Source organism: Ochotona princeps, chromosome Y, assembly GCF_030435755.1.
Source record: "Ochotona princeps isolate mOchPri1 chromosome Y, mOchPri1.hap1, whole genome shotgun sequence".
Classification (NCBI taxonomy): Eukaryota; Metazoa; Chordata; class Mammalia; order Lagomorpha; family Ochotonidae; genus Ochotona; species Ochotona princeps.
Window position 1 is genome coordinate 14,161,610 of NC_080866.1, and position 15,461 is coordinate 14,177,070.

Sequence of the window (15,461 nt, forward strand, 5' to 3'; positions counted from 1 at the left end):
GGGTCCCAAAGCATTGGGCTGTCCTCAACTGCTTTCCCAGGCAATAAGCAGGGAGCTGGATGGGAAGTAGAGCTGCTGGGATTTCAACCGGTGCCCATATAGGGTCCAGGCGTGTTCAAGGCGAGGACTTTAGCCACTAGGACACGCCTTCCGGCCCAGATGTGGGATTCTTAATCAAAGCTTTTTCTGTTTTTTTTTTTTTTTTTTTTTTTTTTTTTTTAAGATTTATTCACCCTATTACAAAGTCAGATGTGCAGAGAGGAGAGACAGAGAGGAAGATTCTCCGTCCGATGATTCACTCCCCAAGTGAGCCCCAACAGGCTGGTGCACGCCGATCTGAAGCCGGGAACCTGGAACTTCTTCCGGGTCTCCCATGCGGGTGCAGTGTCCCAGTGCATTGGGCTGCCCTCTACTACTTCAAATCGTATAAATCTTTCACTTTTTCTGGTTTTAATGACATTTCTTTTGTAAAAGTGTTTGTGTCTAGTTGGGAATGATTATGCTTAGTAAAATAATCGATTCCCAAATGAGAAAAATTACTGAGAGAATGACACATACACCAACAGCAGACAAGCATAGAGAACCAAAAACATAGCACTACCATTGTCTACAAACCCTATTGCAGTAGAGTTAGAAAAATAAACGTGAATTGTCTCCTACGTAAAGTAATAAACCACTTCATAGGATTTGATTCCTGGCATGGTCTAATACAATTCTACATGATGGGATTACGTGTAGAAACAAAATTCCTCAACAACACAGATTTCACTTGATGCCTGTGCTGTTCCTCACTCATCATCCTAAGTGGAGTTTTGCAATTTAACAGGACCCTGGTTCTGAGAAGCAGTAACATCCTAAACATGAAGACATGAAAAGGCACATTTTTCTTGCATTTTAAGACCTGTTCCAGGTCAAGCCATCTAGACCTGAGATATATTTCCTGATACAAATTGAGACATTTCCATATTTGCTAAACAACTAGCAACTTGCATGTGTTTCTGCTGAACCGAACAGTAACTTGGAAAGCAATTGTAAAGAAATCTTCTTTACCTAGAGCATGAGGAAACATCAACACCAGGCTCCACACAACAAATGAACCGAACTACAGCTCAACATCCATGCTGCTAGAGCTATTGGGCAAGACTGATCCATTGAAGGAACTGAAGACAGAGAGGAGAAATTAAATCTATGCCTGTTCTCAAATGACATGATGCTGTATAGAGCAGAACCAAATGGACAAATCACAAGGCTCTAGGCCCTCAGAGGAGAATTGGGTGGGTTGATTGGGTAACAAGTCAATGCATAAAAATCAATGCTCCTAGTGTATGCAAATAAGTCTAAGCTGAGAAGTAACTTTTATGCGCAGTCACCTTTGAATTAGCAGAGAAACTTGAAAACCTTCTCTTAAGCCTAAAGATGGCTAAGTCCTCTAGGATGGAAGTACAGAAACTTTAAAAATCCAAAGTACAAGATGACATTTAAGCTGTACAAATGCATCATATGCCAGTGCTGCAGGCTCAACAATATTAAAACGTCCTCCTGACAGGCTGTACTAAACAGATTCAATTGGATTCCAGTGACATCGCAACAACATCCTTTTCAGAAACAGACATGAATCCATCATATGCAATGTTCTGATGAAGAATGAACACAATGCTGGAGGAATCACACTTCCAGACTTCCAGGTACACTGTGTGGTCAAGGCAATCCAAGTAATCAGGAGTTGGCACTGAAACACAAACAATCAAAATGGAGTAGAAAAGAAGCCACAGTAGTGAGTGCACACATATACAGTTAACTAATATTCGACCAGAAAAACAAAAATTGACCCAAAAATTTGGGTCACTTGCAGAAATGCCTGAATAACTGGATGGTGTTCTAACAGGGGTGTAATAAGGCCCCCACTTCTCTGTTCATCAACCTGAGCCGTAACATTATTAAGATGCTAGACAGAGGGAGGAAGATGGCCGATGGCAGATAGCTGGTGTAGGTTGGAGAAGGGAAAGAGGGGAACCGATCCAGCAGAGAAACAGGCTAGGAAACAAAAAATTGTAGGGAGAAGAGCGAGAAGGTCACTGGAGCTCACTAAAGCAAGAAGATCTACACGACGTGAAGGAACAGCCGCAAAAAGTGGGAAAAAAGATACAGCACGCTGCGGGGAAATTGGTGAGTTACGATCCCAGGCAGGGGGAAGGTGGCACAGACTCAACCGTCCCAAGGACAGAGGCGGATAGAAGGATAGGAGCCCACACCGACAGGGGCACCAGTCCTCTGGAGGGCAGGAGCCCCAAGAGGAGGCTACTGGACTGATCACTGGGGGCATCATCCTCTGCAGAAGTGGAGGAAAGCAGGGAAGATTTCCCAGAGGTGCGCCTCTCAGCTGCTCAGCATCTTTGGGAGAGTGCAGAAGGAACAGGAGCAGCGCTGTGGGACTGGGGCTCAGAGATCCCTGTATCGGCTCCGAACTGTGGACTGGCTCCTTTCAGCGGATCCTGTTGCTGGGCTCGGCCTGAGATCAAGAGGCTGGACAATGCTCAGGAGGGACCTCATGTCCTGGGCGGAGGAGCAGACTAGTGCTGGCACGTCTGCATGCCCCTCACAGCTCTGTGCCTCTCGGGAATCCACTTCCACCCTTGAGAGAGTGCAGCTTAGGAAGTGGCTTCTCTGGGGTGGAGTCCCATGCTGGGCACAGCTGGAAAGGCCTGACCTGAGTGGGCTCAGCGGAATTGGCCAGACAGGTTCTCCCAGCAGGAGCCTGCTTGGAAAGACCTGCCTGCAATGTCAGTGGAGCAATGCCTCTGAGTAGGAATCCCGGAGAGCGCAGTTCGGCACTGGGACCAGTGGAGATTTCTAGCCCAGCCCAGCCCGGAGTTGGGGATTTCAGGCTTCAACCAGCAGGGGCCACTGCTGTGCTAACCTAAAGCCCTGAAGGAGAGTCTCGGCTCAGCACTGAGGCAGAAACCCCGCTGTGCTAGCCCTGTGACCCAGAGCTGAGGTGTGCTTAGCAGTAGGGCACCGCCTTTGAGAGGGAGCCACAGGGGAAGGGGCCTGGCGTTAGGGCTGGCCCACAAAGCCTCCTGACCCAGCTTTGGGCTGTGATCTACAGACCCTGAAAGTAGCTGGTGACTCAGGCAGTACGCTCTGCTGGGCTCAGCCAGAGATCCCAAACCAGAGCTGGCTCACTGAATCGACGCTAAAATCCAAAACAACAAGAAGCAAAAACCCAATGAGGAGAAGATCAGAAAAAATCAATGACACAGAGGAAAGATCAAGCACTCCCTCCCAATACAACCAAAAACTAATCCCAATATCTGACATGAAAGATGAAGACATAGAGGAAATACCAGATAAGGACTTTAAGAAACTAGTGATGAAATTCATCAGAGACAGTGAGAAGCACTGAGAAGAGTCCAAGGTATTTGAAAACCATGTCACTGCAGAAATAAACCAAGTCAAAAAGGGAATCCTCGATATAGAGCACAAAATTGAAAGCCTAACCAACAGAATGAACACAGCAGAGGACAGAATATCAGAATTGGAAGACAATCAGAATAAAAGGCAGCAGCTCATCAACCAGTAGGAGACAAATCTTGAGAAAGCCAATAGGTCCATACAGGAAATGAAAGACCACCACAAAAAATCAAATATTAGAATAATAGGCCTTCCCGAAGGAGTGGAAAAGGAGACAGGCTTGCAATGGGTGCTCAAGAAGATAATAGAGGAGAACTTCCAGAACACTGGAAATATAAATCCAACACAAATCCAGAAAGAACAAAGAACCCCCAGTAGATATGATCCAAACAGATCATCACCCAGACATGTGGTCCTCAAGCTACCCTCAAGTGAACATAAGGAAACTATTCTAAGACAAGTAAGAGAGGAAGGAAAATCAGAATCACACTCGACCTATCAGAAGAAACTCTCCAAGCAAGGAGAGAATGGGGTAAAACCTATCAAATCCTGAAACAAAACAACTGCCAACCAAGAATAATGTACCCAGCAAAGCTCTCATTTGTATTTGAGAATGAAATCAAATACTTCAACAGTAAAGAGAAACTCGAAGAACACATCAACATGAAACCAGCTTTGGAAAATGTCCTCAGGAAGGTGCTAAACCCAGAGAGAAAAAATACAAACCAAAATCAAAGATGGCAAATGGGAAGACCTCCCCACTGAAACCCATACAAGGAAAGTCAACCAGTCAGAAACTCTAATAGTCGCATATACACACTTGCACACTTACACACACTCATGGCAGGCCAAAATCACACACTCTCAATATTGTCTCTAAACAAAAATGGACTAAACTCACCAATCAAAAGGCATAGATTAGCGGAATGGATCACCAAACAGCACCAACAATCTGTTGCCTACAAGAGACACATCTAACCAGAAAAGCCTGTAAGAAATTTAAAGTGAAGGGATGGAAAAAGACATTTCATGCCAATGGACAAGAAAAAAAGGCTGGCGTAGCTGTCCTAATCTCAGATGACCTAGACTTCAAGCTGACAGACATCAGAAAGGACAGAGAAGGACATTATATATTGGTGAAGGGTCTGATCCACCAGGAAGTAATTACAATCGTGAACATATATACACCTAATTCCAATGCACCTAGCTACATGAAGCAATTACTTACAGAATTAAGGGGAGACATAGATATACACACAATAATAGTGGGTGATCTTAACACTCCGCTAACAACTATGGACAGATCAACAAAACAAAAACTCAACAAAGAAACAACAGAGCTCATACAAACATTAGAACAACTGGACTTAGTAGACATCTATAAGACTTTTTATCCTAAGACCACAGATTATACATTTTTTTCAACAGTGCATGGCTCCTTCTCCAGGATCGACCACATGCTAGGACACAAAGCAAATCTAAACAACTTCAAAAAGATAGGAATCATACCATGTACCCTCTCAGACCACCACGGAATGAAACTGGAAATCAGCAATTCAAAATGCCCAAGGAAATACAGAAACTCTTGGAGGTTGAACAATATGCTATTGAAAGAACAATGGGTCAGGAAAGAAATTAAAGATGAGATCAAAAAATTTATGGAAACCAATGAAAACCCTGACACAACATTCCAAAACTTGTGGGACACTGCCAAAGCAGTGCTACGGGGTAAATTCATCGCAGTTGGAGCTCATGTCAAGGCCCAAGAGAGGCGCCAAATACAGGAACTAACCACACACCTCCAGGAATTGGAAAAGCAGCAGATGAGCCCCACACACAATGGGAAACAAGAAATCATCAAAACGAGGGAGGAAATCAACCACATAGAAATAAAAAAAAAACACATACACAAAATCAATGAATCAAAAAGCTGGTGTTTTTCAAAGAGAACAAAATAGACACCCCGCTGGCCCGACTGACAAAGAAAAAACAAGAGAAAGCAAGAATTAACACCATCAAAGATGAAAAAGGCAACATAACAACAGACATTACAACCATTAAGAACATAATTAGAAATTACTACAAAGCACTGTACCCCAACAAATCAGAAGACCACCAAGAAATGGAAAAGTTCTTAGACTCACACAACTTGCCAAAACTTAGCCCAGAGGCAACAAACGAACTGAACAAACCCATAACTGAAGCAGAGATTGAATCAGTGATTAAAGACCTCCCAACAAAGAAAAGCACAGGCCCAGATGGCTTCACTGCAGAATTCTACAAAACATTCTGAACAGAACTAACCCCAATCCTCTACAAGCTCTTCAAAACAATAGAAAAGGAAGCAACTCCTTCCAAACTCATTCTATGAAGCCAACATTACCTTAATCCCAAAACCGGACAGAGATCCTACAGAGAAAGAAAACTACAGATCTATCTCTCTGATGAACATTGATGCTAGGATACTCAACAAAATCCTAGCCAATAGAATTCAAAATATCATCCGACAGATCATTCATCCAGATCAAGTAGGATTCATCCCTGGAATGCAGGGGTGGTTCAACATAAGGAAATTCATAAATGTGATACACCACATCCCAAAAATTGAAAAACAAGAAACACATGATATTATCAATAGACGCAGAAAAAGTTTTTGACAAAATCCAGCACAAGTTTCTGCTAAAGACCCTAACCAAGATAGGCATAGACGGAAAAATTCACAACATAATCAAAACAATATATGAAAATCCCAACGCCAGCATCATACTGAATGGAGAAAAACTAGAACTCTTCCCACTGAAATCTGGAACAAGACAGGGATGTCCGCTTTCTCCACTGCTAGTCAACATAGTTCTAGAGGTACTCGCTGAGGCAATAAGACAAGGAAAAGAAATCAAAGGAATCCAAATGGGAAATGAAGAAGTCAAGCTTTCACTATATGCAGATGACATGATTCTTTCTATGGAAGAGCCAAAAGGCACAACACAGAGACTACTAGAACTCATACGTGCGTTCAGTAGAGTGGCAGGGTACAAAATGAATGAACAAAAATCAACAGCCATTGTGTATGCAAACAACCCCACGTTGGAAAAAGATCTAACCAGCAAGACACCACTCAAAATAACAGCGAAAAGTATGAAGTATCTGGGAATAAACTTAACCAAAAATGTAGGAGACCTATTTGAGGAAAACTACAAACTACTGAAAAAAGAAATTGAACAAGACCTCGAAAGATGGAGTAACATCCCGTGCTCCTGGATAGGTAAAATCAATATCACCATAATGTCTATATTGCCAAAAGCAATATAAACATTCAACGCAATTCCAATCAAATTGCCAAAAACTTTCTTCACGGAACTGGAAACAATGATCCAAAGGTTCATCTGGAAACACAAAAAACCACGAATAGCTAGAACCATTCTGAAGAACAGGAAGTTAGCAGGGGGAATCACAGACCTGGACCTCTGGACATACTACAGGGCAGTGGTTATCAAAACAGCCTGGTACTGGCACAAAGATAGAGAGGAAGATCAATGGAGCAGAATAGAAATACCAGATGGGAACCCACACAGATACAGTCAAATAATCTTTGATAAAAGGACAAATAATAATCCTGGCAAATGGGAAGGTCTGTTCAATAAATGCTGTTGGGACAACTGGTTGATAGCCTGTACAAACAAAAAGATAGACCCACATCTCTCACCATATACTAAGATCAAAACTAAATGGATAAAAGATCTAAACCTACATCCAGAAACCTTCAAACATTTGGAAGAAAATGTTGGAGATACTCTGCAATATCTAGGGGTTAGGTCCCTACTTCCTAAAAAGGACACCAAAAGCAGTAGAAATCGAGACCAAAATAAACAAATGGGACCTCATCAAACTAAGAAGCTTCTGTACAGCAAAGGAAACAATCAATAAAGTAAAAAAGCAGCCCACAGTATGGGAGAAGATATTTGGGCACGACATAGGTGAGAGAGGACTAAACTCCAGAGTATACAAAGAATTACAAAACAGCCAAAACACCAAAATAAACAAGCCACTCAAGAAATGGGCATGAGAAATGGGCAGACATTTCACAAAAGAACAATCCCAAATGGCAAAAAACATATGAAAAAATGCTCAAGCTCCCTGGCAATAAGGGAAATTCAAATTAAAACATCAATGAGATACCACCTAACGCCAGTAAGGGTGGCCCACATGAAAAACACCAACAACACTTGCTGGCGAGGTTGCGGGGGAAAAGGGAACCCTACTCCACTGCTGGTGGGGCTGCAGGCTGGTGTAGCCTCTATGGCAATCAGTATGGAGAATATTCAAACAATTCAAAATCGACATACCGTATGACCCAGTTATAGCACTCCTAAGAATATATCCAGAACACTTGTTTTATGAGAAACCAACATGCACTCCTATGTTCATAGCAGCACAATCAGTAATTGCAAAAACATGGAAATGACCAAAATGCCCATCAGCAGAGGATTGGATAAGAAAGCTATGGAATAGCGATGGAATACTACGCAGGTATTAAAAAAAACAAAATGCAGTTCTTTGTGGCCAAATGGGCCAAACAGGAAACCATAATGCTAAGGGAAATGAACCAATCCCAAAAGGTTAGATACCACATGTTTGCCTTAATTTAATATGATATGATGTTAAGCATATCATGTTATGTTATGGATAGCATGTCATTTGTAAAATATAAACTAAAATTGAACTGTGAATGGGGGTCACAGAGAGTGGTTAAGAAATCACATTTATTTTTAACATGTTGACTGCTCAATACCATGTCAATTAATTCCATAACGATGTTAATTGTTGCAGATGGTATATTAGTGCTTTTATTTGACCTGGAAGATATTCTGCTGTCTCTGCCCTCAGACCAGAGAGGGTCTTCCCAATAAGTAGTTGGACTTGTCTGGACTATGGGATGTTGGACTCTATGCTTGGCAAATACTTGCAGGGAGGGAATCTCAACTGAACTTGAACTATGGTTATGCAGCGGGGTGTAAGAACCCACCATGGGGGGAGAGTGGTGGGAGAATCCCAGATTCTATGTAATTACAACACAATGTGATTAATGAATAAATTTAATAAAAAAACATTATTTTTTTAAAGATTTATTTATTGTTATTGGAAAGCCGGATATACAGAGAGGAGGAGAGACAGAGAGGAAGATCTTCCATCCGATGTTTCACTCCCCAAGTGAGCCGCAAGGGGCCGGTACGCACCAATCCGATTCCGGGAACTTGGAACCTCTTCTTGGTCTCCCACGCGGGTGCAGGGTCCCAAAGGTTTGGGCCGTCCTCAACTGCTTTCCCAGGCCACAAGCCGGGAACTGGATGGGAAGTGGAGCAGCCGGGATTAGAACCGGCGCTCATATGGGATCCCGGGGCTTTCAAGGTGAGGACTTTAGCCGCTAGGCCATGCCGCCGGGCCCTAAAAAAAACATTATTAAGATGCTCAATCTCTGCTTGGGTCCATGTGATGGGTGTGGAATGCAACAAGTTGTGAAGAGTATTGTTCCATTGCAGGCTGGGCGACAAGCAATTTCCTGCAGCATGGCAGGCTGGGGTCCGTGCAGCAGGTGTGAATAATAAGGAGGCATAAATAGAGGAGCTCCCCTGCATGGCAGGGCCTGGGGGGCCTTCCAGCAAGTTGGCTGGGCCCAGCAGATTTTTCTCTGACCACCTTGACACAGTTGCATGGACTTTTTGCATGGATATTGAACCATACCACTAAGAATTTTATAGTCTGTTGAGGCATTATTTGCCCCTGCATGATGGCTTGAGAGTTAATGTGCTTATTAATGTTTTGGTAAATGGTCCTTTAACTGTGCACAGGATTACAATTAAGTCCATGCTATTTCTGCATACCTTATTGTGTGCCTACCCATTGACATAAAATCTGACCCAGGCATATAGCATGCCTTCTGGAAAAGGGCTGCACGACACTTTTACAAATTAATGGAAGTGATGGGAGTATGAGCTGAAACTGCTCTGTGACGCTAAAGACTATCCTATTACTGTGACCCTAAAAGCTGAGCTTGCAGGCCTAATGGCCAACTGTTGACAATGGCCCCAATCCCCATAAACCAAGGCCCCAGACTTTTAACCCATACATAATTCAAGATAGGGACATGGTTGTCCACGTGTTGCCAAGGATAGAGCCCAGGCTTGAGGAGAGCTTTTGGGGGCTGGTAAGCCAAAATAGGCAAGCAATGTGTAATCCTCCCTCATTCATCTCTCAAGCGGTTGTAAATTGTGCCCCACTCCACGACTCTATGTCATACTACCCCCTAAAGAAAACCTTGTACTGCTTCTACATAAATAAAGCAGACAGCTTTCTTGCATTGTCCACAATAATCTTATGATTGTAGTGGTCTGTCGCTTCAATCAACGCATATTTCATGGACCCTTATCGAGGTATTAACTCATCTGCAGCACGACTCTGGCATGGCAGGGTCCATTGGATGTCTCTACAATCATCTGAATGCAGCTACACCTCCCATTGCATGGTCAGTGGACAACCCTGCTGAAAACTCAGTAATCAATTTAATCCGTGCCATTTATCAACACAATTCCTTCGCTAGGTGTCACATCCACTGTTCCATATATGTGCTGTCAGAGCACTTGGTTTCCATGGCAGTGAGAAATGGCTTGGGTGCTGAAATTGTCTCTGGCTGTAGAGATTTCGGCGCCTTGAGTAAGGAGCTCCATATTTGGTTTCTGTGTGTGCTCAACCTGCTTCATTCCATCACACTTGGCTCAATGGGCATTGGAAGGGAATTGACCAAACGGGGTTTCCTAGATAGCTGCTAGCACAGATGAGGGTATGTGAAGTTCATGAGCCAGGTGGAGTTGTTTTGGCACTGGAAGAGCTGTGCTGCTGCTTCAGGCAGTTGCCATTCTCCACCACACTACCTTCCTTTGGTGTCACATCCATTGTTCCACATATGTGCTGCCGGAGCACTTGGATTCCATGGCAGTGGGAATTGGATTGCGGGCTGACTTGACTCTTGCAGTGTAGTTCCAGGGCCTTGAGTGAGAAGCTACATGTGTAGTTTTGTGCGGGTGCTCAACCTGTTTGTTTACATCACACTGGGCTCCATGGGCATTTGGCCGGTAGTGATGACACAGGGTTTCCTAGCTATCTGCTAGCACAGCTGATGGGATGTGAACTTCATGAGCCAGGTGGAGTTATTTTGGTTCTGAAAGAGCTGTGCTGCAGCATCTGGCAGTTACCATTCACCACCACAGTGAGTTCCCTAGGTGTCACATCCACTATTCCACATATGTGCCATATGGATTCAATGGCAGCAGGTAATGGCTTGGACGTTGAATTTGTCTTTGGTTGTGGAGTTTTGAACGCCTTGAGTGAGGAGCTACATGTTAGCTCAAAATGCTGATTCCATCAAACTGGGCTCAATGGGCATTGGACCTCAAGTGACGACAAAGGGTTTTCTAGATAGCTGCTAGCACAGCGGATGGGATGTGAAGTTAATGAGCCAGGTGGAGTTGTTTTTGCACTGGAAGAGCTGTGCTGCTGTTTCTGGCAGTTGCCATTCACCACCACACTGATTTCCCTAGGTGTTATATCCACATTCAGACTTACGTGCTGCCAGAGCACTTGGATTCCATGTCAGGTGGAAATGGCTTGGATGCTGAACTTGTATTTGGCTATGGAGTTTTGAGCGCCATGAGTGAGGAGCTACATGTTAGGTTTTTTTGTAAGAAAATTTATTCATTTTCTTACAGATTGCAATACACAGAGGAGGAGAGACAGAGAGAAAGATCTTCCGTGCGATCATTCACTCCACAAGATGGCTGTAACGGGATGATGCGCGCGAATATGAATCCAGGACCTGGATACTCTTCTGGTTCTACCATGCGGGTGCAGTGTCCCAATGCATTGGGCCATCGTCTACTGCTTTCCCAGGCCACATGCAGGGAGCTGGTTGGGAAGTGGAGCTGCCAGAAATAGAACCGGCGCAAATATGGGATCCAAGGGCTTTCACGGAGAGGACTTTAGCCGGTAGGCCAGGCCACTGGGCCCTACATGTTAGTTTTGTTAGGGTGCTCAACCGGCTTGGTTCCATCACACTGGGCTCAATGGGCATTGGACCGGAAGTATCCAAACAGGGCTTCCTAAATAGGTGCTAGCACAGCTAATGGGATGTGAAATTCACGAGCCAGGATGAGTTGTTTTGGCACTGGAAGAGCTGTGCTGCTGCTTCAGGCAGTTGCCATTCACCACCACACTCTGTTCCCTAGGTGTCCTATCCAATTTCAGAAATATGTGCTGGGAGCGCACTTGGTTTACATGGCAGCGGGAAATGGCTTAGGCACTGAACTTGTCTTTCACCTTGGAGTTCTGAGCGACTTGAGTGAGGGACTACATGTTAGTTTTGTGTGGGTGCTCAACTTGCTTGATTCCATCACACTGGGCTCAATGGGCATTGGACGGGAAGGGACCAAATAGGGCTTCCAAATAGCTGCTAGCAGAGCCAATTAGAATAAAAATTCATGTGCCAGGTGGAGTTGTTTTGGCACTGGAAGAGCTGTGCTGCTGCTTTGGGCAGTTGCCATTCTCCACCACACTGAGTTTCCTGGGTGTCGCATCCACTGTTCACATATGTGCTACCAGAGTACTTGATTTGCATGGCAGCGGCAAATGGCTTGGTCGCTGAACTTGTCTTTGCCTGTGGAGTTTTGAGCGCCGTGAGTGAGGAACTACATGTTTGGTGTGGGTGCTCAACTTGCTTGATTTCATCACACTGGGCACGAAAGGCATGGAATGCAAGTGACCAGACAGAGTTTCCTAGATAGCTGCTAGCACAGCTGATGGGATGTGAAGTTCATGAGCCAGGAGGAGTTGTTTTGGTAGTGAAAGAGCTGTGTTGCTACTTCGGGCAGTTGCCATTCACCACCACCACAGTATCATCCCTAGGTGTCATATCCAGTTTCAGACTTATGTGCTGCCAGAGCACTGGCTTTCCATGGCAGTGGGAAATGGCTTGGGCGCTGAACTTGTCTGTGTTGTGGAGTTTTAAGTTTCTTGAGTCAGGATCTACATGTTAGTTTTTTTTTTTAATTTATTTAATTTGTTACAGCATGATATATACAGAGGAGGAGAGACAGAGAGGAAGATCTTCCGTGCGATCATTCACTCCACAAGTGAGCTGCAATGGGACGATGTACGCGGATCCGAATCCGGGACCTGGATATTCTTCCTGGTCTCCTATGCGGTTGCAGTGTCCAATGCATTGGGACACCCTCTACTGCTTTCCCAGGCCACAAGCAGTGAGCTGGTTGGGAAGTGGCGCTGCCAGGATTAGAACCGGTGCCCATATGGCATCCTGGGGCTTTCACAGAGAGGACTTTAGCCGGTAGAGTATGCCGCCGGGCCCTACATGTTAGTTTTGCTAGGGTGCTCAACCGGCTTGGTTCCATCACACTGGGCTCAATGGGCATTGGACCGGAAGTGACCAAACAGGGTTTCCTAAATAGGTACTAGCACAGCTGATGCTCTGTGAAGTTCATGAGCCAGGTGGAGTTGTTTTGGCACTGGAAGAGCTGTGTTGCTGCTTCAGGCAGTTGCATTTCACCACCACAGTGAGTTCCCTAGGCGTCACATCCACTGTTCTGCATATGTGCTGCCATAGCACTTGGATTCCATAGCAGGGGGAAATGATTTGTAGCTGAGCTTGTCTTTGGCTGAGGAGTTTTGAGTGCCTTGAGTGAGGAGTTACATTTTAGTTTTTTTTTTTTTTAAGATTTATTGATTTTGGGAGTGGAAAAAATGACTGACCTGAGAGGACAGGCATAGAAAGAGAAGCGCTGAAAGCGAGACAAGGCGCTGCTGGAGAGATCTGCGGACCAAAGAACCACAGGAAGGAGTGCTAGAAGCTCTCTGGTCATCGAACATCCAAGAAGAAACAAATAACTCTGAAGAAATCAGAGAAGGAACTCAGGAAACACAAAGACCCTGTTAAAACGTGGTGAGTCATCCCCGGAAAGGGGCACATCAGTGTGAAGCCCAGAGGACCCAGGGCAGCAGGAGACAGCGGGACGGGTTGCCTTTTGCGAAACTCCCTACCAGCAGCAACGATCGATCCCCTCCTGGTGGAACTTCCAGCAACCAAAGCTGTGAGACTTTTTGGCGCTCTGAGCAACACGGGCCCCCGGAGGCACCTGGCTTAGCAGCTTTGTGGCGCTAGCACCGGTGACACCGGAACGCACAGGAGCCCAGAGAGGTGGAATGTGCCAGGGGTGAAAAAAACACCCTCAATTTTCGGGCTTCTAACTCCCTGAGAGAACTATTAGGAGACTGACCCTGCTCAGTTCCCCTTCTCCCCTGAAATTCTCCCAGTCCGAAGCTGTGAGAGAACTGAACACTCCAACTTGTGTGGGAGCTGGGGCGTAGAGCTCATACTGGGTCCTCCCCCAGTGAGGCAGCACAATAGACTTGCACAGCTTGGCTTTCTCTACCATCTCAGGGGCGTTGCCCCACTGAGGACTTCCTCCTCCGTGGTGTCCTCTGCTGCTTGAGGCTTGGGATCCCCAGCCCCAGGCTGTGTTGGAAATTTCCGTGTACCTCAGAGCCGGACTCTGCTCTCTGGAATTCCCGCTCAGGAGTGCTGCTCCAGAATTCCCTCTCAGGGGTGCTGCTCTGCTGAGAGGGGCGGCTCCGACTCCCTCTACCACAATCAGGCTCTTCTGGGCGGGCTTCTATTGGAAGAACCTGTCTTGCTGATTCCGCTGAGCCGGATCTGGTTTGGCCTCTCCCGCTGTGCCCAGCAGGGGATTTAGCATGAGAGAGGCTACTTTCTCAGTTGCACTCTGTCAACGGTGGAAGCGGAGCCCTTGGGGGTGCAGGGCTGTGGGGGCACGCAGCCCTGCCCCTTCTGCCTTGTTCTTCTGCCCAGGTAGCAAGGTTCTGCCGAGTGTTGCCGGCCTCTGGAGCTCAGGCTGAGCCCAGCAGAAAGAACCAGTGGATTCTCCAGCAGCCGTTCCACTGTTCAGAGCTGGTGTGGGGACTTCTGAGCTCCAGTCCCACAGTGCTGCTGCAATTCCCTCTGCACTCTCTCGGAGCTGCTGAGCAGGTGGGAGGCGCTTCAGGGGACTGAGGGCAACGGCTGTGGACAAACAAGTCAGACGTTAAAATCCCAAAACTACAGGAAACAAAATACAATGAGGAGAAGTATCGGAAAAAGCAATGAACCAGAAGAAAGATCAAGCACTCCCTTCCAATACAACCAAAAACTAATCCCAATATCTGAGATGCAAGATGAAGACATAGAGGAAATACCAGATAAGGACTTTAAGAAACTAGTGATGAAATTCATCAGAGACAGTGAGAAGCACTGAGAAGAGTCCAAGGTATTCGAAAACCATGTCACTGCAGAAATAAACCAAGTCAAAAAGGGAATCCTCGATATAGAGCACAAAATTGAAAGCCTAACCAACAGAATGAACACAGCAGAGGACAGAATATCAGAATTGGAAGACAATCAGAATAAAAGGCAGCAGCTCATCAACCAGTAGGAGACAAATCTAGAGAAAGCCAATAGGTCCCTACAGGAAATGAAAGACAACCACAACATATCAAATATTAGAATAATAGGCTTTCCCGAAGGAGTGGAAAGGGAGACAGGCTTGCAACGGGTGCTCAAGGAGATAATACAGGAGAACTTCCAGAACACTGGAAATATAAATCCAACACAAATCCAGGAAGGACAAAGAACACCCAGTAGATACGATCCAAACAGATCATCACCCAGACATGTGGTCCTCAAGCTACCTTCAAGTGAACATAAGGAAACTATTCTAAGACAAGTAAGAAAAAAGGAAAAGATGCCTTTCAGAGAAAGGCAAATCAGAATCACACCCGACCAATCAGAAGAAACTCTCCAAGCAAGGAGAGAATGGGGTAAATCCTATCAAATCCTGAAACAAAACAACTGCCAACCAAGAATAATGTACCCAGCAAAGCTCTCAATTGTATTTGAGAATGAAATCAAATACTTCAACAGTAAAGAGAAACTC